This window comes from Rhinoderma darwinii, chromosome 3, assembly GCF_050947455.1.
Source record: "Rhinoderma darwinii isolate aRhiDar2 chromosome 3, aRhiDar2.hap1, whole genome shotgun sequence".
Classification (NCBI taxonomy): Eukaryota; Metazoa; Chordata; class Amphibia; order Anura; family Rhinodermatidae; genus Rhinoderma; species Rhinoderma darwinii.
Genome location: NC_134689.1, coordinates 204826171 through 204841674, shown reverse-complemented (window position 1 = coordinate 204841674; position 15504 = coordinate 204826171). Strand labels below are relative to the sequence as shown.

Here is a 15504-nt window from a genome sequence, read left to right as displayed (position 1 = left end):
CTTAAGGACACAGCCTGTTTTGGCCTTCAGGACACAGCCAATTTTTTCAAATCTAACGTGTTTCACTTTATGTGGTAATAACTTCGGAATGCTTTTACCTATCCAAGCGATTCTGAGATTGTTTTCTCGTTACACATTGGACTTTATGTTACTGGCAAAATTTGCTCGATACATTAAGTATTTAACTGTGAAAAACACCAAAATTTAGCAAAAATTAGCATTTTTCAAAATTTATATGAATCTGCTTGTAAGACGGATAGTAATAACACACAAAATTGTTGCTAATTAACATCACCCATTAGTTTACTTTGGATTGGCATTGTTTTTTGAACATCCTTTTATTTTTCTATGACATCACAAGGCTTAGAACTTTAGCAGCAATTTCTCACATTTTCAAGAAAATTTCAAAAGGCTATTTTTACAGGGAACAGTTCAGTTGTGAAGTGGATTTTAGGGCCTTATATATTAGAAACCCTCGATAATGTAACGACGGGGGTAGGGAAACGAACAAGTGAGCCCTAATCTACCCGCCACTCTGTCCCTGCCTACTTGCAACGACCCGCCCTAGGCGACGGGGTACAACAGGGCGGCGGTCCCTACGCTCAGTAAGTGCACGAGACAAACATACAAGGGAATACAAAGCAAAGGTAAAGGGGCAGTTGCCCACGGCAACACCGTGAGCAACTAGAGTGGTGAACGAGCCAAGTCAAACCAGGAGAGCACGAGGTACCAAACGCAGAGCAGGAGAGTAGTCAGTAAGCCAGGGTCAGATGGAGCAGGATCAAATAGTAGGAGCTGTAGCTGGGCCAGGAAATCACACGGAAAGAATCACAAGCAAGGAGGAACAGGAAAGGCAGGTATAAATAGACAGAGGGCGGGAGCTAGCTGAGTCTGGCCAGGCTGCGATAGGCTCTCCCACTCCTAAGCCTGCCAGCCTGAGTGGTGGAAGATGTAGTCAGTCTCAGAGACATAGACTCAGGTGAAGACTGATTATCTATGGGCGTTAACCCCGAAGCTGTGCCTGGCAGATCCTTTACAGTACCCCCCCTTTTATGAGGGGCCACCGGACCCTTTCTAAGTGGACCTGGTTTATTGGGGAAACGAAGGTGGAACTTCCTGACCAATACCCCAGCGTGAACATCCCGGGCGGGTACCCAAGTCCTCTCCTAAGGCCCGTATCCTCTCCAATGGACCAGGTACTGGAGGGAGCCTTGGACCATCTTGCTGTCCACAATCTTGGCCACCTCGAATTCCACCCCCTCAGGGGTGAGAACGGGAACAGGAGGTTTCCTCGAGGGAGCCAAGGACGTGGAGCAGCGTTTAAGGAGGGAGGCATGAAACACGTCGTGTATACGAAAAGATGGGGGTAACTCCAGCCGGAAGGAGACAGGATTGAGGACTTCAATGACCTTATACGGCCCAATAAACCGGGGAGCAAACTTCTTGGACGGGACCTTAAGACGCAAGTTCCTAGACGATAACCACACCAGATCCCCGACAATAAACAAGGGGTTAGCAGAACGTTTTCTATCAGCCTGAGTTTTTTGTACGCTCTGGGACGCCTCTAGGTTCTTCTGAACCTGGGCCCAGACTGTGCACAGTTCCCGATGAACGACCTCTACCTCGGGATTGTTGGAACTACCAGGTGAAACGGAGGAGAACCGTGGATTAAACCCAAAATTACAGAAAAAGGGGGAGACCCCTGACGAGTTACTGACCCGGTTATTAAGGGAAAATTCAGCGAGGGGAATGAATGAGACCCAATCATATTGACAGTCAGAGATAAAACACCTTAAATATTATTCTAGAGATTGATTAGTCCTCTCCGTTTGGCCATTGGTTTCAGGATGGAAGGCAGAGGAGAAGGACAGATCTCCAACTTTTTACAGAAGGCTCTCCAAAACAAAGAAACAAATTGTACCCCTGTCCGAAACAATATTGACAGGGACCCCATGGAGACGCAGGATGTGTTTGACAAACAAGGTAGCTAACGTCTTGGCGTTGGGTAGTTTCTTGAGGGGCACAAAGTGGCACATCTTACTGAAGCGGTCTACTACCACCCACACCACCGACTTGCCTTGGGATGGAGGCAAATCGGTGATAAAATCCATGGAGATATGTGTCCAGGGTCTCTGGGGAATGGGCAACGAACGTAGTAAGCCTGCTGGTCGGGACCTGGGAGTTTTGGACCTAGCACAAACCTCACAAGCGGCGACGTAGGCCTTAACGTCTTTAGGCAACCCAGGCCACCAATAGTTTCTGGCAATGAGGTGTTTGGTACCCAGGATGCCTGGATGACCAGATAGTGCGGAGTCATGATTTTCCCTAAGTACCCTTAGCCGGTATTGCAGGGGAACAAACAGCTTGTCCTCAGGAAGGTTCCCGGGAGCTGAACCTTGATCAGCCGCAATTTCAGAGACTAAATCAGAATCAATAGAAGAAATGATTATACCGGGAGGCAAAATACAAGCAGGATCTTCCTCCGAAGGAGGGCTGGCCATGAAGCTACGCGACAGTGCATCGGCCTTAATATTTTTAGACCCAGCCCTATAGGTAACCAAAAAGTTGAATCTGGTAAAAAATAGCGCCCATCGAGCTTGTCTCGGGTTTAGCCTCCGGGCAGATTCTAGGAAAACCAGATTCTTGTGGTCGGTAAGGACCGTTACCTGGTGCCTAGCCCCCTCCAGGAAGTGGCGCCACTCTTCAAATGCCCATTTAATGGCTAAGAGTTCGCGGTTGCCAATATCATAGTTACTCTCAGTGGGCGAAAACTTCCTGGAGAAGTAGGCACAGGGGCGGAGATGGGTGAGGGACCTGGTACCCTGGGACAAGACAGCCCCCACTCCCACCTCGGATGCGTCAACTTCCACGATAAATGGCTCCATTTGGTTGGGCTGAACCAGCACCGGGGCCGAGATAAAGCACTTCTTAAGGACCTCAAAAGCCTGGACAGCCTCAGGAGGCCAGTGGAGGAGATCAGCACCTTTGCGAGTGAGGTCCGTAAGAGGCTTAGCGATGACCGAGAAGTTAGCAATAAATCTCCTGTAATAATTAGCGAACCCCAAAAAACACTAACGCCTTCAGGGAGGCAGGTTGGACCCATTCCGCCACAGCCTGAACCTTGGCGGGGTCCATGCGGAATTCATGAGGAGTGAGGATTTGACCCAAAAATGGTATCTCCTGTACCCCAAACACACATTTTTCGGTTTTTGCAAACAGTTTGTTTTCCCGAAGGACCTGGAGCACCTTCCTGACATGCTCAATGTGGGAGGACCAGTCCTTGGAAAACACCAGTATGTCATCAAGGTACACTACAAGAAATATCCCCAGGTAATCTCTCAAAATCTCATTTATGAAATTCTGGAAGACCGCCGGAGCATTAAACAACCCAAAGGGCATGACGAGGTATTCGAAATGACCTTCGGGCGTGTTAAACGCAGTCTTCCACTCATCCCCCTCTTTGATGCGGATAAGGTTATACGCCCCCCGTAGATCAAACTTAGAGAACCATTGGGCCCCCTGAACCTGATTAAAGAGATCAGGAATCAAAGGAAGGGGATACTGGTTCCTTACAGTGACCTTATTCAGGTTACGGTAGTCAATGCATGGCCTAAGACCACCATCCTTCTTCCCTACGAAGAAGAAGCCAGCACCTACCGGAGAAGTAGAGGGGCGAATGTAACCCTTGACCAGGCATTCCTGGATATACTCTCTCATGGCTTCACGTTCGGGACAAGAGAGATTAAATATCCTACCCTTAGGAAGCTTAGCTCCTGGTGCCAATTCATATTCTCTATGAGGAGGTAACACTTCGGAGGCCTCCTTAGAGAAAACATCAGCGAAGTCCTGAACAAACTCAGGTAGCGTGTTCACCTCCTCAGGGGGAGAAATAGAATTAACAGAAAAACATGACGTCAAACATTCATTACCCCATTTGGTAAGATCCCCAGTATTCCAGTCAAACGTGGGATTATGCAACTGCAACCAGGGAAGGCCTAAAACCAAATCGGACGATAATCCCTGCATCAACAGTACAGAGCACTGCTCCAAATGCATGGAGCCAACAAGGAGTTCAAAAACAGGGGTATGCTGTGTAAAATAACCATTAGCAAGAGGAGTGGAGTCGATACCCACTACCGGGACAGGTTTAAGCAAATCAATCAAAGGCATAGCAAGAGACCTAGCAAATTCCACAGACATGATATTAGCAGAGGACCCTGAATCCACGAAGGCACTGCCGGTAGCAGACCTACCACCAAAAGAGACCTGAAAGGGAAGCAAGATCTTATTATGTTTCATATTTACGGGAAATACCTGTGCACCCAAGTGACCTCCCCGATGATCACTTAGGCGTGGAAGATCTCCGGCTGCATTCTTACGCTTAGGACAGTTGTTCACTTGATGCTTGTCATCCCCACAGTAGAAGCAGAGACCATTTTTCCTGCGGAAATCTCTACGTTGTTGGGGGAACACGGAGGCCCCGAGTTGCATAGGTACCTCTGAGTCTTCCGGGGAGGAACGAAGCAACGGAACCTCGGAAGGTATCATGGGGGAGTCGGAGAAAACACATAAACGTTCACGTTGTCGTTCCCTGAGACGTCGGTCAAGTCGTACCGCTAAAGCCATAACCTGGTCTAGGGAGTCAGAAGAGGGATAGCTAACTAGCATTCGACAGACCCAACCTAAACTGGCACCTTAAGGCAGGGTCATTCCACCAAGAAGCTACGCACCACTTCCTAAAGTCAGAACAATACTCCTCAACAGGTCTCTTACCCTGACGTAAGGTCACCAGCTGACTCTCGGCAAAGGCAGTCCTGTCAGTCTCGTCATAAATGAGTCCGAGAGCAGAAAAGAAACGATCAACGGAGGAAAGTTCAGGGGCGTCAGGAGCCAAGGAGAAGGCCCACTCTTGGGGCCCTTCCTGGAGCCGGGACATAATTATACCCACCCGCTGGTTCTCAGAACCTGAGGAATGAGGCTTTAAACGAAAGTAAAGCCTACAACTCTCCCGAAAGGAGAGAAAAGCCCCCCGGTCCCCTGAGAACCGGTCGGGCAACTTGAGGTGGGGTTCAAGAGGTGAGGTGAGGGGGACTGAATAAATAGCTCTTGCTCTTTTTGGAAGTGCTGCCTCTGTCCATTCTTTGTCTGCTTGATATCCAGGACCGCGGACCAGGTCTTATTGAGGCGTGCACCCACTTGCAGTCCAGTGCTGTGGAATCTTTTCGTTTTGCAGTTTAAATAATAGACCCTGGTGGTCATGTGGTGTGATGTGGGCCAATCCGTGCCGGTCATCCCGGCGCTTGTGCGTGACCTCAGGGGGAAGCGCGAGATCCCCAGCGTCGGGCATCATCGCCAAACAGCGCATGCGCGAATCCCAGGACGCGTCACCAGGGAGACAGCGCATGCGCATAGAGCGATAACTGACGGCCGACGGAAGAGGTCCGCATCCCTCATCACTGCACAAGCGCAACCCCGGTCACGGTACAGGACGTGAGTATAACTCAAATATGCACATATCTAATTGAATAAATAGGTTTTAAGAAGATCTTGAGGAAATGAAATGAAAAAGATGGTAATTATAAACTTACAATGTAGTATATGGATGTAGAATAAACTATGTGTAGACGCCCTCTTGTGGACATTTTTAAGACTAACCCATAAGATAGGTTTATAGTAATTGTAATACTTAATTAAATACAATAATAAATGTACAGATATAAATATGAGTATAAAATTTTCCTTATACATATTTGTAACAGTAATATACAGTATTTCAACGTGAACATATAAATATTTCATCAGTATAGTTAAAAATATACATTAATATAAATATGAAAGTGAGAATAGAAAATACATAATTTAAAAACTCATACTGTAGTATGTGAATAGAGCCTAAAGTATATGCAAGCGCCCTCTTGTGGATATTTTTGAGAATAACCCACAGGAAAAAACTATAATAAATATAATAATTAATTAGATACAGTGATAGGTGTAAAAAATAAAAAGTATAATATTTTCTTTGTGCGTATCTATACCAATACAGTACAGTGCTTCCATTTAAATAGAGAAATATATATATTAATGTGACTAAAAATATACATAGTTATAAACATCAAAAAATAAATAGAATAATGAATAAAGAGTGATTAGGGCGTACACTAGTACACAAAATACAATGTGATAAGGTGCCAAAGAAAAGAAGGCACAAAATTCAGGATTGCTGAAGACCATGTACATCCTACATAAAGCCTTATCTGTCTTCTATTTGCTGTTCAAGCTTGTTTTTATGTGACTTGACAATTTAACAAAAAAATGTAAAGATTAAAAAAATAAAATAAAGTCAACAAAAGAAAAATTAGAATAAACCTGATGATTTAGTATAAAATAGTTTATTATGCATTCATTATATAAAACAGAAAAACATACACTCCTCATAATCGTAAAAACACAAAAAAATATAAGTTACATAATAATATATATGTACCCCAAAATAGTGCCAAAAAAATAATATTTTTTTTCTGCATAAAAAAGGCCTTATACAGATATGTCATTGAAAAACTGAAACTTTATGTCTGACAAAATGTATAGAGGCAGAGCGTCATTAAGGCCCAAAAAGACTTGGTAATTAAGGGGTTAATAAACATTGATGATAAATGTACTATTCCATTAGAGAATATGACCATTTGTCTTTTTGAGACAAAACACATTACAATCGCTCCTGCACTTTGGATTGTCTCCGTCGTTTCGACATCAAATTTTCCTCTAAGGCCTTATTCACACGAACGTGTCCATTTTACGCGCACAAAAAAACGCTGCGTTTTGCGCACGCAAAAGTTCTGTGTGGCATCAGTATGTGGTGCGTGCCTGCGTGATTTCCATGCATATGGCAGCGTGAAGACACTCTGTTTTTATATTTACAAACATAAAAGCAGGAGGTGCTTTTCTTGTTTCATTAATTTATTTTACTACTGTAGCGCGAATCACGCGCGGCACACGGAAGTGCTTCGGTGTGCCGTGCGGGATTTTCACGCACCCATTGACTTCAATGGGTGCGTGATGCGCGAAAAACGGCCAAGTATAGGACATGTCGTGAGTTTTACGCAGCGGACACAAGCTGCGTGAAAATCACGGACTGTCTGAACGGCCCCATTCACTAAAATAGGTCCGTGCGGCACGTGTGATTTTCACACGCGTAGCACGGACGTAATATACGTTCGTGTGAATAAGGCCTCATAGTAATATACAGCCGGCCTAGCAGTTCAAGGGGTATTTACATCTTACCGAATTATGTAATTTCAATAGATATTGGCACAATAAATATTTTTTCAAATCCCTTTATTTATTTTTTTATAAATCCACTTAAAGTTCCTTATGCCCATAAATTCTTTATGGTTATGGCCACGGCTGGTACATTGTTATGGTGGCCGCACTTGATCAGTTTGTGGCCGTGTTCTTAGGAGAGCGCAATGGCTGAGCATGCGTAAAGGCTCCCCAGATCAGTCCTCTGGAGATGAATAGAACGGCTGCCGGGCAAGCGTAGGTACAAGGAAGCCATCCTATTCCTCTTTTCTGAGTCCTTCTCATGACCACAGATTATTTCCACTAATGATGCTATTATTCAGACTGGATAGCAACATCAAGATCCCACATTGAGACAAAACAGTGTAGTGGTAGCACATCCCTGCGCTGCTGCAAAGTCACGTGAGATCCGGACTGTGTATAGCCCACATGACAGAGAAAAGCATCGAACGGGCAGCCGAGCTGTACACCCCGGAGCACTGCAAAATTAGGTGAAATACATTTATCTGTATTAGCACTATATATATATATATATATATATATATATATATATATATATATATACACACACACACTCACACACACACACACACACACACATACATACTAGTCCTTCTCAATGAATTAGAATATCATCAAAACGTTAATTTATTTCGGTCATTCAATTCAAAAAGTGAAGCTCATATATTATATAGATTCATTACACACAGTGTGATCTATTGCCAGCATTTTTTTTCTTTTAATGTTGATGATTATGGCTAACAGTTAATGAAAACCCAAAATTTAGTGTCTCAGAAAATTAGATTATATAAGCCCAATTTCAAAAATGATTTTTAATACAGAAATGTTGGCCTACTGAAAAGTATGTACAGAATATGCGGTCAATACCTGGTCGGGGCTCCTTTTGCATGAATTACTGCATCAATGTGGTGTGGCATGGAGCCGATCAGCCTGTGGCACTGCTGAGGTGTTAGGGTATGTTCACACGCACTATTTACTGACGTAATTCAGGCATTTTACGCCTGGAATTATGGCCAAAAATACTGCTTGAAAGCATCGGCAAACATCTGCCCATTCATTAGAATGGGGTTACGATGTGCTGTGCAGACGGTCATTTTTTTTACGCGCCGCTGTCAAAAGACAGCGCGTAAAAAAGATGCCCGCGTCAAAGAAGTGCATGTCACTTCTTGGGACGTAATTGGAGCCGTTTTCCATTGACTCCATAGAAAAACAGCTCCAATTACGTCAGTAAAAAGGACGCAGCGAAAAACGGCTGCACATGCCATTACGTCTGAAATTCAGGAGCTGTTTTCGCCTGAAAACAGCTCCGTACTTTCAGCCGTAACGGACGTGCACGTGTGAACATACCCTAATGGAAGCCCCAGGTTGCTTTGATAGCGGACTTCAGCTCGTCTGCATTGTTGGGTCTGGCGACTCATCTTTCTCTTGACAATACCCTATAGATTCTCTATGGGGTTTAGGTCAGGCAAGTTTGCTGGCAAATCAAGCACAGTGATACTGTGGTCATTACACCAGGTATTGGTACTTTTGGCAGTGTGGGCAGGTGCCAATTCCTGCTGGAAAATGAAATCTGCATCTCCATAAAGCTGGTCAGCAGAGGGAAGCATGAAGTGCTCTAAAATTTCCTGCTAGACGGCTGCGCTGATTCTGGACTTGATATAACACAGTGGACCAACACCAGCAGATGACATGGCTCCCCAAACCATCACTGACTGTGGAAACTTCACACTGGACAGAAAGCAACTTGGATTGACGCCTCTCCACTCTTCCTCCAGACTCTGGGACCTTGATTTCCAAATGAAATGCAAAATTTACTTTTATCTGAAAACAGGACTTTGGACCACTGAACAACAGACTAGTCCTTTTAACCCCTTCCCGACATTTTACGTATCCATACGCCAAAGTCGGGTAGGGAAAGTATGCAACGGGCTCACGATAGGATACACTTCAGAGTAACGAGCGGCATCGCGCTCAAGCGCGATCCCGCTTGTTTAACTCGTTAAAATGCCGCAATCAATAGCGACCGCAGCATTTAAATCATTAGAAAGTGGGGGACGACCCCCTCTAACAGCTCATCGCGCCCCCCGCAACGCAACCGCAGGAGGCCGATGGTTGCTATGGCTGCCTCTGGCCTAATGAAGGCCCCCAGGGACGCCATCCGGCAGGGCTCAATAGTTGCCTCTCAGAATCACGATATACTGCAATACATTAGTATTGCAGTATATCGTGCAAGCGATCTAACGATCGCTGGTTGAAGTCCCCTAAGGGGACTAATAAAAAAAGTAAATATTAGTAAAAAAAAAGCACGGTGAACGCCATAAAAAAAAAATTGTAAACGCCAGAATCTCTATTTTTGGTCACCTCATCTCCCACAAAAAATGAAATAAAAAGTGATCAAACAGTCGCATGTACACCAAAATGGTATTATTAAAAACGACAGCTTATCCCGCAAAAAATAAGCCCTCATACCACTTAATCGACGGAAAAATAAAAAAGTTATGGCTCTCAGAATTTGGTGACAATAAATACATTTTCTTTTGCACACTTAGGTTTTTACTTGTAAAAGTAGTAAAATATAGAAAAAACTACACATATTTGGTATCGTCGTTATCGTATTGACCCACAGCATAAAGTTAACATGTTGTTTTAATTGCACAGTGAAATCCGTAAAAACGGAGCGCAAAAAAAACATGGAGGAATTGCCGGTTTTTTTCATTTTCTACCCCACAAATAATTTTTTGCCCGTTTCCTAGTACATTATATGGCAAAGTAAATGGTGCTACGAAAAACGACAACTCGTCCCGCAAAATTAAAGCCCTCATAGGACTAGATAGACGGAAAAATAAAGACATTATGGCTTTTGGAAGTGGGGAGGAAAAAATGAAAAGGAAAATCTAAACAAGGGCTGCGGCGGGAAGGGGTCAAAGGCTTAGGAAACCTTTGCAGGTGTTTTGGGTTGATTCGCTGATTAGAGTGTGAGACCAGAAATCTACAATCTTCAACTTTTACCCAATATTCTAATTTTCTGAGAGACTACATTTTGGAGTTCCATGAACGGTTAGCCATAATCCTCAAAAAAAAAAAGAAATAAATGCTGGCAATAGATCACTCTGTGTGTAATGAATCTATATAATATATGAGTTTCACTTTTTGAATTGAATTGCTGAAATGAATTAACTTTTTGATGATATTCTAATTCATTGAGGACTAATATGTAATGTATTGTAGATTTATATATATTTTTTGTAACAGGTGAGATGGGACAACACTTTAACCCCTTCCCGCATTTTCACATACAGTTACGTGATGGGAACTGGTGTTTTAAAGCAAATCCACGTAACTGTACGTGAAGGAGATGGAGCTGGCTCAGGAGCTGAGCCAGCGACATAACCGCCGGGTGACAGCTGTATGCTACAGCTAGCACCCTGAGGTATTGGGCAGGACCGGAGCTAGCCTCCGATCCGGCCGATTAACCCCTCACATGCTGCGTTCAATAGAGATCGCAGCATGTGAGTAGTTTATAGCCACCGGCACCCCAGTAACATGATCGCTGGGTTGCCGGTGGCTGCAAAGGCGATTGGAGGCCTAATACTTACTTCCCGGTCTGCCAGCAACGAAATCCTCCTATGCCCCACTCGTCGGCGGGGCCCAAAAGGCTTCCGGTACCATCGGCAAGATGGCGCCGGCTCAGCAGCTGAGCCGGCGTCATCATCAGTGGGTGTCCGCTGTATGTTACAGCGGACATCCCACTGTAAAGGCAAGAACCGATTCCTGCCATTAACCCATTCAATGCAGCGATCCAATGCGATCGCTGCATCAAAGTGGCGGAGCCTGATCGGCTTGATGTCAGTGAACAACTGACAGTTCTAATACATTGCACTACATAGGCAGTGCAATGTATTAGAACATCAAACAAACAGTTAGATCTTCAAGTCCCTAGTGGGACTAAAGAAAAGGGTAAAAAAAAAAAAGTGTAAAAAAAAAGTAAAAATAACAGTTGTAAAAAAATACAATAAACGTTTCAAGTAAAAACAGAAAACACTATCGCCCTTTTTCCCTTATCAAGTCATTTATTATTGTAAAAAATAATAAAGCCATACATATTTGATATAGCTGTGACCGTAACAACATGAACTATAAAAATATTATGTTATTTATTCCGCACAGTGAACGCCGTAAAAAAAAAAACTAAAAAATACTGACACTTTTTGGTCACTTTGTCTTCCAAAAATTGAAATAAAAAGTGAACAAAAAGTCGCATGTACCCAAAAATGGTACCAATAAAAACTATAACTCGCTTTGCAAAAAACAAGCCCTCATACAGCTGCGTCGACAAAAAAATTTAAAAGCTATGGCTCTCACAACTTGGCGACAGAAAAAATCCATTCACTACAAGTAATTGTATTGTGCAAAAAGTTGTAAAACATAAAAAAGTGCTATAAATTAGGTATCGCCGGAATCGTACTGACCCGCAGAATAATGTTAACATGTAATTTATGACGCGTGGTGAGCGCTGTTTAAAAAGAACTAAAAAAATATGCCAGAATTGCAGTTTTTTGCTCACCTTGCCTCCCAAAAAACAAAAGGTTAACAAGTGATCAAAAAGTCGCATGTACCCCAAAATGGTGCCAATAAAAATGACAGCTCGTCCCGCAAACTAACAGCCTTCATACCACTACGTCTATGAAAAAATAAAATGAGTTAAGGCTCCAATAAGTCAGGAAAGAAAAAATATGCAGTTGTGCCGACCCGAGGGGAACATTTCTTCTGTTTCAAGTGGCGAATTATCAAGGCCCCTAAAATTAGGGAACCAGGAAGGGGAGAGCCCAAACAGATCTGCTGGAAGCGAGGGTGCCCGTATTATACCAGGACAACACTTTCCCAGCAAAATTCCCCAAACTGCAAAGATGTCTAGTGTGGACCAAAAGGGGAATAAGTAAAGAACATTTATCAGTGTGACACCGGCCTGTGCAGAAAGGATTGTGTCACAGCATAACACACATCTATGGATTATTTTATTGTTTTTTTTACCCCATTATTATACCCCCTGACTATGCCCCTGATATACTCCACCCGGCTCACATGTACCCCCACATTATTAACGGAAACACCAGTAAGACTCCAAAACAAAACTACTACCAAACAAAATCCACGCTCCAAAAGCCAAATGGCGCTACCTCCCTTCTGAACCCTACAGTGTGCCCATACAGCAGTTTACTTCCACATATATGGCATCGCCATACCCGGGAGAACCCTTGTAACAATTTTTGGGGTGTGTGTCTCCAGTGGCACAAGCTGGGCACGACATATTAGCCACTGAAATAGCATATCTAGGGAAAAATTGTCATTTTTACTTTGCACCTTCCGCAGCGCAATCATTCATGGAAAAGGCCTGTGGGGTGAAAATGCTCACTACACCACCTTAATAAATGCCTTGAGGGGTGCAGTTTCCAAAATGGGGTCACTTCTCAGCAGTTTCTTTTATTATTTCACATCAAAGCCTCTGCAATTGTGATCCAATACTTTGTAAATTGCCAAATTAGGCCTTAATTTTACATGGTACTCTTTCACTCCTGAGCCTGGTCGAATGTGTAGGCAAAAGATTAGGGCCACACGTAGGGTGTTTCTAAAACTGGGAAACACAGCATAATAATTAGAGAGCTGTCTTGTTATGGTAGCACAAGCTGGGCACCACATATTGGCATATCTATGGAAAAAAAATCCCATTTTCACTCCGCAACAGAGTGCACACCAATTTCTGCCAATCACCTGCGGGGTTAATATGCTCACTACACCCGTAGGTGAATACTTTGAGGGGTGTAGTTTCCAAAATGGGGTCACTTCTGGGGGGATCCACTGTTTTGGTCCCACAGGAACTTTGCAAATGCGACATAGCGCCCAGAAACCAATCCAGCAAAATCTGTACTCCAAAAGCAAATGGCGCTCCTTCCCTTATGAGCCCTACTCTGTGCCCAAACAGCAGTTTATGACCACATATGGGGTATTGCCGTACACAGGAGAAGTTGCTTTACAAATGTTGGGGTTCTTTTATTCCTTTATTTGTTGAGAAAATTAAAAATTTTGAGCTAAAGCTACGTCTTATTGGAAAAAAAAGGATTTTTTTTATCTTCACTGCCCAATTCTAATAAAATCTATGAAACCCCTGTGGGGTCAAAATGCTCACTACACCCCTAGATTCTTCAAGGGGCGTAGTTTCCTAAATGAAGTAACTTTTGCAGCGTTTTCACTGTTTTGGTCACTTAGGGGCTTTGCAAATGCGACGTGGTCTCCGCAAACCATTCCTGCTAAATTTGAGCTCCAAAAGCACAATGGCGCTCTTTCCCTTCGAAGCCCTGCCCTGTGTCAAAACAGCCGTTTATGACCGCATGTGGGGTATTGTTTTACTCTGGAGAAATTGCTTTACAAATGTAGTGGTGCATTTTCTCCTTTAGTCCTTGCGGAAATTAGAAAAAATTAGCTAAACCTACATTTTCTTTGAAAGAATGTAGATTTTTTATTTTCACGGCCTACTTCCAATAATTTCTGCAAAAAACCTGCGGGGTCAAAATGCTCACTATACCCCTACATAATTTCCTCAAGGGGTATAGTTTTCAAAATGGGGTCACTTTTGGGGGATTTCCACTGTTTTGGCACCGCAGGAGCCTTTCAAACCTGACATGGTGCCTAAAATATTTTCTAATAAAAAGGAGGCCCCAAAATCCACTAGGTGCTCCTTTGCTTCTGCGGCCGGTGCTTCAGTCCATAAGTGCACTAGGGCCACATGTAGGGTATTTCTAAAAACTGCAGAATCTGGGAAATAGATATTGAGTTGAATTTCTCTGGTAAAACTTTCCGTGTTACAAAAAAAAAAATAGAGGAAAAATTAATTTCTGCAAAACAAAAAAGAAATTTGAAAATTTCACCTCTACTTTGCCTTAATTCCTGTGAAACGTCTAAAGGGTTAAGAAACTTTCTAAATGCTGTTTTGAATACTTTGAGGGGTGACGTTTTTAAAATGGGGTGACTTATCGGGGGTTTCTAATAGATAAGGCCCTCAAAGCCACTTCACAACTGAACTGGTCCCTGTAAAAATAGCCTTTTGACATTTTCTTGAAAATGTGAGAAATTGCTGCTAAAGTCTAAGCCGTGTAACGTCCTAGAAAAATAAAAGGATGTTCAAAAAACAATGCCAATCTAAAGTAGACATATGGGGGATGTTAAATAGCAACAATTTTGCGTGGTATTACTATCTGTCTTACAAGCAGATACATTTACATTTAAAAAATGCTAATTTTTGCAAATTTTCGCTAAATTTTGGTGTTTTTCACAATTAAATACTGAATGTATTGAGCAAATTTTGCCAGTAACATAAAGTGCAATGTGTCACGAGAAAACAAACAATCTCAGAATCGCTTGGGTAGGTAAAAGCATTCCGAAGTTCTTACCACATAAAGTGAAACATGTCAGTTTTGAAAAAATTGGCTGTGTCCTGAAGGCCAAAACAGGCTGTGTCCTTAAGGGGTTAATGAAGTTGTTTGATGGCTGCTAAAAACTTGGTGAAAAATAATACCTATATTAGGCCCTCTTCACATCTTGTTTGTGAATGTGTCCATAGGGCACCATTAGGCCGACAGAGAACATTTTGGCTTCCGTCGAGTTGGTATACCGTTTTTTTTAAGGATGGAATCGCGTAGTCAACAATGCTATTCCATGCTGAGGGATCCAACAAAAGAACATATACTGCGCAGTATACTTTTTTTTAACATGGGAGCCTTTGGGTGATGCCATTGTGAAGCATCAATCACACGTTTACGTTAAACGTAACAGTAGTGACATAACGGTCCATATATGTACACTTATATCTTTGGAGCTTCCTGCACAGCCGCTCTGCCCGGAGACTCTGGCTCTGGGGAAGCTTCTAACGTCACTGTCCATATATGCCAGTGACATCAGGAGCATCGTCAGGACTGGAGTCGTCGGGCTGATCGCCAGCTGATGCTCCGCCCGTGGACTTCGGCTGTAAGGAAGCCCCATGACGTCACTAGCCATATATGGGATACAGTGGGATAACTCGCAGCATTCTGTCGAAGGTATACACTGGGAGTCCCGACACATACCTCAGACGGAAACGGTGATGTGAAGAGGGTGTTATACAGCAAAACATAACTCTTAGGGTATGTGCAC

General features: G+C 43.3%; 1 protein-coding gene across 2 annotated transcripts in view; it reads left to right on the top strand.

Moving 5' to 3' along the window:
* Nucleotides 1-5459: 5459 nt before the first annotated feature.
* Nucleotides 5460-15504, top strand: part of BCAP29 (B cell receptor associated protein 29) — a 61583-nt gene continuing 51538 nt past the window's right edge. Inside the window, exon 1 of one of the 2 annotated variants that reach the window (XM_075857272.1) lies at nucleotides 5460-5481. The gene's annotated coding sequence lies outside the window, so the exon portion shown is untranslated. The other variant, XM_075857270.1, reaches the window with a different exon arrangement.